Raw genomic sequence first — 10,571 nt, 5'->3', positions numbered from 1 at the left:
GCAGTCACTGTCCACAGTGATTCTGGAACCCAAGAAAATAAAATCTGCCACTGTGTCCATTTTTTCCGCATCTATTTGCCAGGAAGTGATGGTACTGGATGCCATGATCTTAGTTTTTTGAATGCTGAGTTTCAAACCAGCTTCTTCACTCTCCTCTGTCACCTTCATCAAAATGTTCTTTAGCTCCTCTTTGCTTGGAGAGTGGTATATAAGGAGTAAGTGACAGTTAGGAAGCAGAGATGGTGCATGCAGACAAATCTTTCAAGAACGTGGGAATAAGGGGACAAAAGAAGGCAGAGGGATATCTGGGAGGGAATTCTGGGTTGACAAAAGGACTTATTTAGGTGGATAAGACTTGAGCATGATTAGAACATGTCACACAGATGCACAGGATAATTGAAAGCAGAAAGCTGCTGAAAGTCTGGAGTTGGAACCCATGCCCATGGGTAGAATCAGGCTGCTGGGGAGGGGAGCTGTAGCTCCTGTTGGATGGTACCTGTCGCACACCTTGCCCTGGGTGCTACTAATGGACAAAATGCGATAAGAGGAGAGGCCAGCTTGAGAGCTCTGCTTGAATGCGTTTCACAACAAGCAGAGGAAAAGGGGCCTCCCTGAAAAGCAATTTGCTCAAAGGTCACTGTCAGAGAAACTAGGCCTCAAAATGAGAAGATGTCTATAGAACCCGGCAGAGAATCTGATTTTACATTGTCGCAGGGCCAATCTGGGTAGGAAGGGGCTGTCTGGTAGAAGCCAGTGACCCTCTTCTGTCTGGGAGGAGACAATAACAGGCCTTGACAAGAACCCAGAGAAACCATGCAGCCATTCCTTGTGTCTGTCAAAAAGCTGAAAGCTCCCTTCTTTTTCCAGCTTAAAGAGACATACAGAGCAGAAGACAGACTGTCCAGGGTAAATAAAACTCAGGACCATCAGAACGAGCAGGCAGAATGATGAGCCCAGTGGATGGCGGTCTGAAAACACCTGAACCCCTTCCAGCATTCGCTGGGCGCAGACCAGGAGGAAGTTCCCTCTAAGGCCTTACCTATGAGTCTGAGAGGACCTGTGAGCACATTTTCACTTAGACCTTCGAAAAGACCACACACAAACTAAACAGGATTTAATAGCAGCTAAAGGACAGGTGCAAATATATCTAAATGTATTTCTTTCTTTAAATCGTAGGCTCAAGAGTACAACTGTTAATTTTCCTAGGCATAACATTCATAGCGTTCTGGCACCTTCTGCATTGACTTCTTATACACAGTAATAAATTTACTGAATCACATCCTGTTTTTCTGATCTTTATGCCATGGAGAGGTAGGTGGAACACAAAGCCATAAACAAGAGGCCGACACTGACCTGGGGCAGCAGTGTGGTGGGCAGGGTAGCCCAGAGGAGCTAAGCACTCCTGCAGGGCTGGGCTCTCAAACTCCAGCTCATAAAATAGCATTGCCGGAAGTAAACATAGGCGCAGTATACTGAGTTGTGAAGAGCGCTCACTTGGGAATCAGGTTTTCAGTGCTGGCCACTACTCCCACTGTGGTATAACACACTGCCAATAGGAAGTAGCCTGCCTCCTGCCCATAGTGACCTGGGCCAAGTTACTAAACTCCCTATCATCTCATCGGTAAAGAACCTGCAGTTACTCGGGAACTTTTAAGGTCTATCCCAGTTTTAAAAATCCCTTGACCTGATATATTAACCAGGGTTAGTTGGGTTTCAAGTGACAGAGGCAGACCTCAAACAGACTTAAATAAAAGGGGAGAATTATTGGTTCACATAACTAACTGCAAAGCTACTGACAGCCCACTAAGCACCTTCTGAGAAATGGAAAGAAGGACTCCTGTGTGAGGATGTGGCTCGACAGGCCTTTGGGTGAAAACAACAACAAAGAGAACAACAACAACAAAAAGATGGCCCTTCCTCTAGGTAGATGCCGACTGGCTCCCAGACCCACAGGATGGACTAAGGCCCCCTTCCTTGCTTTGGCTGGGAACCCTTTGCAATTCACAAGTTCTCTACAATGACCCCAAATCCAAAGAGAATCTGGTGTCAAGGCCAGCTCACCAAGGGACTCAAACACTGTCACCAGGACTGAGTCTCACTTATTCTTCCTGGCTCTGCTTGCCTTTGATTGAACCCATTCCTCTGCACGTACGCATGTGAGAGGAGATAAATGTGGAAGCACACTGTCATGTGCTGATTTCTGGATCTGAAGGTGGGGAGGTGCCATCAAACCACGTGGACTGAGAAAGCAGAGGAACTCGGTGTGCTGTTCCTAGAGAAAGGGCATGGATGCTGCTGAGCTGGGAAAAATAATCCTTGGACTTTTATGCAACTCAAGAATTTTTAATCAGCTCACCAAGTAGTCTTCAAAGAGTTGAGCAGCTCCTCAACTTATTACATCAGCAGAAAGCTTGAAATGATGCCAGCTGATGCCAACAATAGTGAGGTGAACCTGGTATATTTGTGCATCGCTGGGGCCATCATTAATTGGCACAAGGCTTTGGAAAGCTATTGAACAATTTTAATCAATAAGAATAAAAACTGCTTGTATCATCTGGCCCTTAGCAATGCCTTTGAAAACTTATCCAAGAGAACTAACTCAAATTTAAAAATGCACTGCATGAAAATGTTTACTCAACATTATCTATGTAAGTAAGTATGTAATCTATGTATCTATGCATGTAAGTCGGAAATGGCTTAGATGTCAACCACAGGGGAACAGATAAGTAAATTCCAACACAACATAATTCCAACTGAATGAAATATTGAGAAGCCATTAAAGTGACAATATGAAGCATATATAACAAGTTTGATAAGTGAAAGAAGGTATGTAATAAATTATAAGTTGTTTTAGACTTAACTGACATGTTAGCTGTAGTGTTCTACTATTTTAGAATAAGAAGATATTAACTGTCTTAGTCAGCTTGAGCTGCCATGACAAAATACCAGACTGAGTGGCCTAAAAAGAAATCACTTATTTGCTCACAGTTTGGAGGCCAGAAGTCCAAGATCAAGGTTCCTACAGGGTTTATAGGGTTTGGCTTCTGGTGATATCTCTTCTTCCGACTTGCAGAGGGCCACCTTCTCAGGCTGTTCTCAGATGGTGAAGACAGAGAGAGAGGAGGTAAGGGTGGGGACACCAGGTACCTCTCTGGTGTCTCTTCTTGCATGCATGCTCAGTCCCTCAGTTGTGTCCAACTCTTTTGTGACCCCCATGGGCTATAGCCCACCAGGCTCATCTGTCTACAGGATTCTCCAAGCAAGATCACTGGAATGAGCTACAATTTCCTCCTCCAGGTAATCTTCCTGACCCAGAGATCAAACCCACATCTCCTGCGGCTCCTGCATTGTCGGGTGAATTCTTTACCACTGAGCCACCTGTCTCTTCTTACAAGGGCATTAATCCCATAAAAGTAGGCCCTGCCTTTATGGCTTCAATTTACCTTAATTATTTCCTAATTCCAAATACAGCCGCCCTGAGGGCTAGGGCTTCAGCATATAAATTTTGGGGACATGGACATTCAATTCATAATAATATCATCCCCTCCATCCCACACCTAAATGCTTCTTCCCCAATTATGTCTTCTATTATCAGTTCTCAGGTACAAGGACATTCTAGACTTTTTTCTTTAAAAAAAAAAAAAAATCTATAGACTTACAGGTTTTATAAAGAAAGAAAGAAAGTGAAGTCGCTCATTTGTGTCCGACTCTGTGCTACCCCATAGACGGCATGGGATTCTCCAGGCAAGAGTACTGGAGTGGGGTGCCATTTCCTTCTCCAGGGGATCTTCCTAACCCAGGGATCAAACCCAGGTCTCCCACATTGCAGGCAGACGCTTTACCCTCTGAGCCATTAATTCTAACCAGTTTTTAAATCCTGTGTGTAGACCTCTTCAACTTGTTTTTTATAAAATATGTCTGGGTGAATTCTCAGAGTGGTATACAAGTAGCTAGCTACTATATTATTTTTAACTGCTGCATGGTATTCTAAAATATGATTACCTGATCCTATCAGCTATTTTAAATAACTGCCACCATATTGATAAACATTTAAGTCGTTTCTAGGATATTTCCTGATTACAGTCTACCCTGCAATAAAAAACTTTTGTACCTGCCTCTCTGTGCACAAAGGTGAAAGAATATTTCTCTAGCAGAGATAGCCAGAAGCTGAACTGCTGGATCATGGAATATACACATTATCAATTTTAATAGACACTGTCAAACAGTCCTCCAAGGCAGCTATCCTAATTTACATTCTCACTAGTAATTTATGAGGCTGCTTGAACATACTTGTCACCATGTGAGAGTATCAAACTTTAATATTCTCTGCCAAGCAGATGAGTACAAAGTCATCTTATTGTTTAAATCTGTACTTCTCCGATTAATGTGAAGTCGAGCATCCTCTGGGATATATATCGGCCAATTGCATTCCTTCCAAAGTTCTGCTTTTTTGTTTTGTCCATTTCTTCTTATCAAATTATTTATCACTTTCTTACTCTCAATTTGTCTGGCTCCTTTATATGTACTATATCCTTTTCTGTTAGTTAGACGGCAGATACTGTCTCCCAATTTGCCATTTGCCTTTTAATTTATATACTTTGAAAATGGTCAAAATTTCTGATTTTTTCGCTTAGAGGTCTTGCTCTCAGGGTCATAGAAGGCCTTTCTGTCCTAAGATCAGTCATGCTCTCTTACATGCTCATCCAGCTCTCTAACATTTGTGTATGTTTTGCTTTTAGCTCTCTAATCCATCTCGAATTTATTTTTGAAAGTGGTGTGAGGTAGGAACTAATGCTACTATTGTCTGAATGGACAGCCGGTTGTTCGCGTGTAGAGACTTGACTCTTTTTGTTAGAAGCTCAAGCTCTAAAAAGAGAAAACACTTGTGCCTCGCTGTTTCTGGATGCAGCTCAAGAGGAAAATGTACTGGTGTGTAAGGACATTCCCAACACGGCCCAGAAGAACAAGACCACACCCTTGCAAGCACAGACCCCAGGGTGCATCCATTCCTCATGCAACTAACACAGGTTAAATAGGTGATACTTCAGTAAGGCTAAACATTAAACCTGAATTGCTGCTGCTGCTAAGTCACTTCAGTCATGTCCGACTCTGTGCAACCCCTTAGACGGCAGCCCACCAGGCTCCCCCGTCCATGGGAGTTTCCAGGCAAGAGTACTGGAGTAGGTTGCCATTTCCTTCTCCGAAACCTGAATTGAGAGCCGACTAAAATATCAATGCCTCTCAAAAGGACACCAATGTTTCTATAAATCAAATTATCAATCCCTGCTTTATCTCTTTTACAATTAAGATTTTCCTTTAATTTGGTTTTGATTGACTGAGCACACATTTAAACAATTTTCTGAAATGGTGTTAGGGGCAGATTCACCAGAAGATGACACAAGTTACAATCAGGCTCTATCTCATCAAGTGAGCAGCAGCATTAAACACCACACACCTCAAGAATGTTTTGGACTTCCCTGTGTTTCTCGAAAGGGTTGACACAAGGAACCAGCTGTATATAACTCACACCCTTCCTTGGCCTGACTGCCCAGTGCAGCTGGTGGCTGCCACCAAAGGCCTGGCTCTGAATGCTGCCTCAGCCACATCGCAACTACCAGACACTGGCCATGTTTTCACTGGTCTCTTTGCTTCATCTGTTGAATGGGGATAATAACACTACTCAGATATTAGAATTATCATAAAGACAAAATGGGCTAGTACCCACAAAGCTCTTAGAAAAGTCTCCAGCAAGACCAGTGTTCTACAACAGAGGAAGATTTCAGACCTGCTGCTTTCATGATGCCCCACTCAATTTTCTCCTTTTTAAACTGTGTGTTGTCAGATTCACTTCTCTTTTCCATGATCAGGACTTCCTTGTTTACTTTCAAAAATAGTCTTTGTCCCAAATGTATTGTCGAGGCAAGTTGGGAAATGTCTTTGCTGCCAGCCTGAGGAGGAAAGCACCTTGATCCCCACACGCAGCTAGATCCCAGGGGATGTGTGATCCAGCCCCAGACCCTTCCATAGTCACCCCAGCTCCAGGTCCCAGGACCCCTGCTCCCTCATGACACTGCAAGTATCTTGCCATGTTTACTGTCCAGGACCTTTTCATGAGAGGCACTTTGCTAAGAGATTTCAGGTATCTATCCCAGATTTTAAAAAACTAAGGCTCAGGATCTCTGGGGTCACCTAGGTGTCCTGGGTCCCACCCCAGTGCTCTTTTACCACCCAGGCTTTCTCCCCCTCTCATAGAGGCCCTCATTTTATAGAATCCAGGCTTCAGTGTTAATTCAGAGGCTCCCCTGTCAACCCCACCCTGGGGGATGATCAATTTGGGGGGAACCTCTGTATGTTTGGGGCTCTACCCTAAAACCTAAGAATAGCCTTAAAGCACCCAGGGTCCTTTGGTATGCCATATTAGGGGAGAACCAGTGGTGGAAAGATTAGTCACAGAAGAGGCTGAGAACACAGGGGCACTACACATTCTGCGGAAGTTCTGGAATGAGACAAGGACAATAAAGGGAAATATGGATGGGAGGAGAGCAGGGGAGACCCAACCACTAAGACCCAAGAAAGAAATGCTGGGAGGAAGAGCCAATATTGGACAACAACGAAGAGTAATAGAGATGGCCAGCATGGTGGATACAGTTCCCCAGATCTAGAAGGCAGCCCCTCTGATGTTGGCAGAGGCAAGATGCTCCATATACCAAAAGATAAGGCGTCCCAAACCAGGCTCATAAGCACTGTGCAAATATTTAATTTTTAAAATAACAATATACAGGGAAGAGATCAAGTTTGCAGAGCTCATTTCCCCCACAAACACATCAAAAATCCATCCACCAGAGATACAGAAAACGAAGCTATAATTACCTAAGGGGGAAGAGTGTGCGTGTGTGCAAAGTCACTTCAGTAGTGTCCAGCTATTTGCAACCCAATGGACTGTAGCCAACCAGGCACCTCTATCCATGAGATTCTCCAGGCAAGAATACTGGAGTGGGTCATCCATGCCCTCCTCCAGGGGGTCTTCCTGACCCAGGGATGGAACCCGCATCTTTTATGTCTCCTGCACTGGCAGGCAGGTTCTTTACTACCATCACCACTTGGGAAAGGGATAAATATGTAATTTCAATTAACAGATACACACTACTATATATAAAATAAACACCAAGGACTTACCATAGCACAGGGAACTATCAGATCAGATCAGATCAGTCGCTCAGTCATGTCTGACTCTTCCCAACCCCATGAATCGCAGCACGCCAGGCCTCCCTGTCCATCACCAACTCCTGGAGTTCACTCAGACTCACGTCCATCAAGTCAGTGATGCCATCCAGCCATCTCATCTTCCGTCGTCCCCTTCCCCTCCTGCCCCCAATCCCTCCCAGCTTCAGAGTCTTTTCCAATGAGTAAACTCTTCGCATGAGGTGGCCAAAGTACTGCAGTTTCAGCTTTAGCATCATTCCTTCCAAAGAAATCCCAAGGCTGATCTCCTTCAGAATGGACTGGTTGGATCTCCTTGCAGTCCAAGGGACTCTCAAGAGTCTTCTCCAACACCACAGTTCAAAAGCATCAATTCTTCAGTGCTCAGCCTTCTTCACAGTCCAAATCTCACATCCATACATGACCACAGGAAAAACCATAGCCTTAACTAGACGGACCTTTGTTGGCAAAGTAATGTCTCTGCTTTTGAATATGCTATCTAGGTTGGTCATAACTTTCCTTCCAAGGAGTAAGCGTCTTTTAATTTCATGGCTGCAGTCACAATATGCAGTGATTTTCGAGCCCAGAAAAATAAAGTCTGACACTGTTTCCACTGTTTCCCCATCTATTTCCCATGAAGTGATGGGACCAGATGCCATGATCTTCGTTTTCTGAAGGTTGAGCTTTAAGCCAACTTTTTCACTCTCCACTTTCACTTTCATCAAGAGGCTTTTGAGTTCCTCTTCACTTTCTGCCATAAGGGTGGTGTCATCTGCATATCTGAGGTTATTGATATTTCTCCCGGCAATCTTGATTCCAGCTTGTGTTTCTTCCAGTCCAGCGTTTCTCATGATGTACTCTGCATATAAGTTAAATAAACAGGGTGACAATATACAGCCTTGACGTACTCCTTTTCCTATTTGGAACCAGTCTGTTGTTCCCTGTCCAGTTCTAACTGTTGCTTCCGGACCTGCAAACAGATTTCTCAAGACGCAGGTCAGGTGGTCTGGTATTCCCATCTCTTTCAGAATTTTCCACAGTTTATTGTGATCCACACAGTCAAAGGCTTTGGCATAGTCAATAAAGCAGAAATAGATGTTTTTCTGGAACTCTCTTGCTTTTTCCATGATCCAGCGGATGTTGGCAATTTGATCTCTGCTTCCTTGTCCTTTTCTAAAACCAGCTTGAAAATCAGGAAGTTCATGGTTCACATATTGCTGAAGCCTGGCTTAGAGAATTTTGAGCATTACTTTACTAGCGTGTGAGATGAGTGCAATTGTGCAGTCGTTTGAGCATTCTTTGGCATTGCCTTTCTTTGGGATTGGAATGAAAACTGACCTTTTCCAGTCCTGTGGCCACTGCTGAGTTTTCCAAATTGGCTGGCATATTGAGTGCAGCACTTTCACAGCATCATCTTTCAGGATTTGGAATAGCTCAACTGGAATTCTATCACCTCCACTAGCTTTGTTCGTAGTGATGCTTTCTAAGGCCTACTTGACTTCACATTCCAGGATGTCTGGCTCTAGGTCAGTGATCACACCATTGTGAGTATCTGGGTGGTGAAGATCTGTTTTGTACAGTTCTTCTGTGTATTCTTGCCATCTCTTCTTAATAGCTTCTGCTTCTGTTAGGTCCATACCATTTCTGTCCTTGATCGAGCCCATCTTTGCATGAAAAGAAATAGAGGAAAACAACAGAATGGGAAAGACTAGAGATCTCTTCAAGAAAATCAGAGATACCAAAGGAACAGGGAACTATAGTCAATATCTTATAATAACCTACAATGGAAAAGAATCTTCAAAGAATAAATAATATGCATAATTGAATCACTTTGCTGTACACCTGAAATATTGTAAATCATCTATACTTCAATCAAAAAATACAAGCTAAAAAGATACATTTACCTGTAGAGCAATTCTCACTGAAAACAAACTAGAGACTGGAAAACTCTTTTGCCACCAAGGTTGTGAAGAAAAATCCACACAGAGTCAAGGAGGAAGGGGAGAGAAGCTATTGATCACAGGAACCTTGCTCCTTGGAGTGGATACAGAAAAGGAGGGGATTACATAGACTCAGAGATCATCCCCAGGGAGTGAGGTGTTCAAACCACAGAGTGGGCACGCTAGCCCTAGATGCTGACCCTGGGAAGATGAATCCCCTTAGCTGGTCTGAAAGGGGAGCTCACAGGAGGGCTGGAAGAGAACTTGTGATGAGTGCTCATATGCTTGCTTACTCCCAGGAACAAGGCTGAGGAAGCAGACTGATACTTCGTGGGCTCCAACTGGTTTCCTGAAACCATCCCAGCACCTGCCCTGTCCCCTCTAGCTCTAGATTACAGCGCCCCACCAGGGTGAAGCCTGCCATTTCCAGAAGGAGTGCAAACTCAGGGGAGACAGAGCTGGCTCAGATCTAGTTCTGCCTCTGAACATGCGAGGGCAGCCAGTACTGCTGTTCACGAAGGCAATGGATAAGGAAACATCTGGAATTTTGACTGGCACACCGAGACCAACCCATCGGGCTCCCTGGATCACATCTGGCACCTGCTCTGGGTCCTCAGGCTTCAGCACTGCTTCCCTCTGGGGCAAAAGGACCACTGCCTCGAGATGGGAGAACACACGCTCCGCAGGAACAGAATCAGCTCTGACCTGACCCTCAGGGCTGCTCTTCCAGCATCTTGGGCTCTCCCCGTGCCCCTAACAGGGCACGGATAGCCACTGGGCGCAGGAGAAGACCTGGTTCATACCTGGGCCTGGCACTACCCCTCCACCTCCAGCCCCACTCCCACCAAGGCAGCAATTGCCAGCACACCCTGGGGAAAGACATGACTTGTGTTCAACTCAGACCCAGCTTTCCCACCACAGCCACGGGGCAGACAGAGACTTCATAAGAGCGTTCCCTCACAAGGACATCCCTTCAAGACAGGGATAAGTAACCGGTTCCTCTAATTTCATAGAGATAGAGAAAGTTAAACATAATAAGAAAACAGAGGATTTGCTATAAACAAAAGGAAAAAAACCCTAAAGACAATTAATGAAACAGATGAATAATTTACCAGATAAAGAGTTCAAAGCATTCATAATGAGAATGCTAACGGAACTTGAGAAAAGAATAGATGAACAGATGAAAAGTGTAGCAAAGAAATACGAAACAGCTGGAGCTGAAGAATATGATACCCGAAATGAAAAACACACCAGAAGAAACAACCAGCAGAATAGGGGACACAGAAGAACACGTGAGTGATTTGGAAGACAGAACAATGAAAACCACTCAAAGCAGTAAAAAGAAAGCAAATTTGTAAAAACGAAGATACTTAAAAGGACCTCTATGTCAACATCATACTAAAATTCACATATTAAGGGTGTCAAAAGGAG

The sequence above is a fragment of the Bos indicus x Bos taurus genome, chromosome 7, assembly GCF_003369695.1.
Source record: "Bos indicus x Bos taurus breed Angus x Brahman F1 hybrid chromosome 7, Bos_hybrid_MaternalHap_v2.0, whole genome shotgun sequence".
NCBI lineage: Eukaryota > Metazoa > Chordata > Mammalia > Artiodactyla > Bovidae > Bos > Bos indicus x Bos taurus.
Note: the sequence above shows the minus strand (reverse complement) of the source record.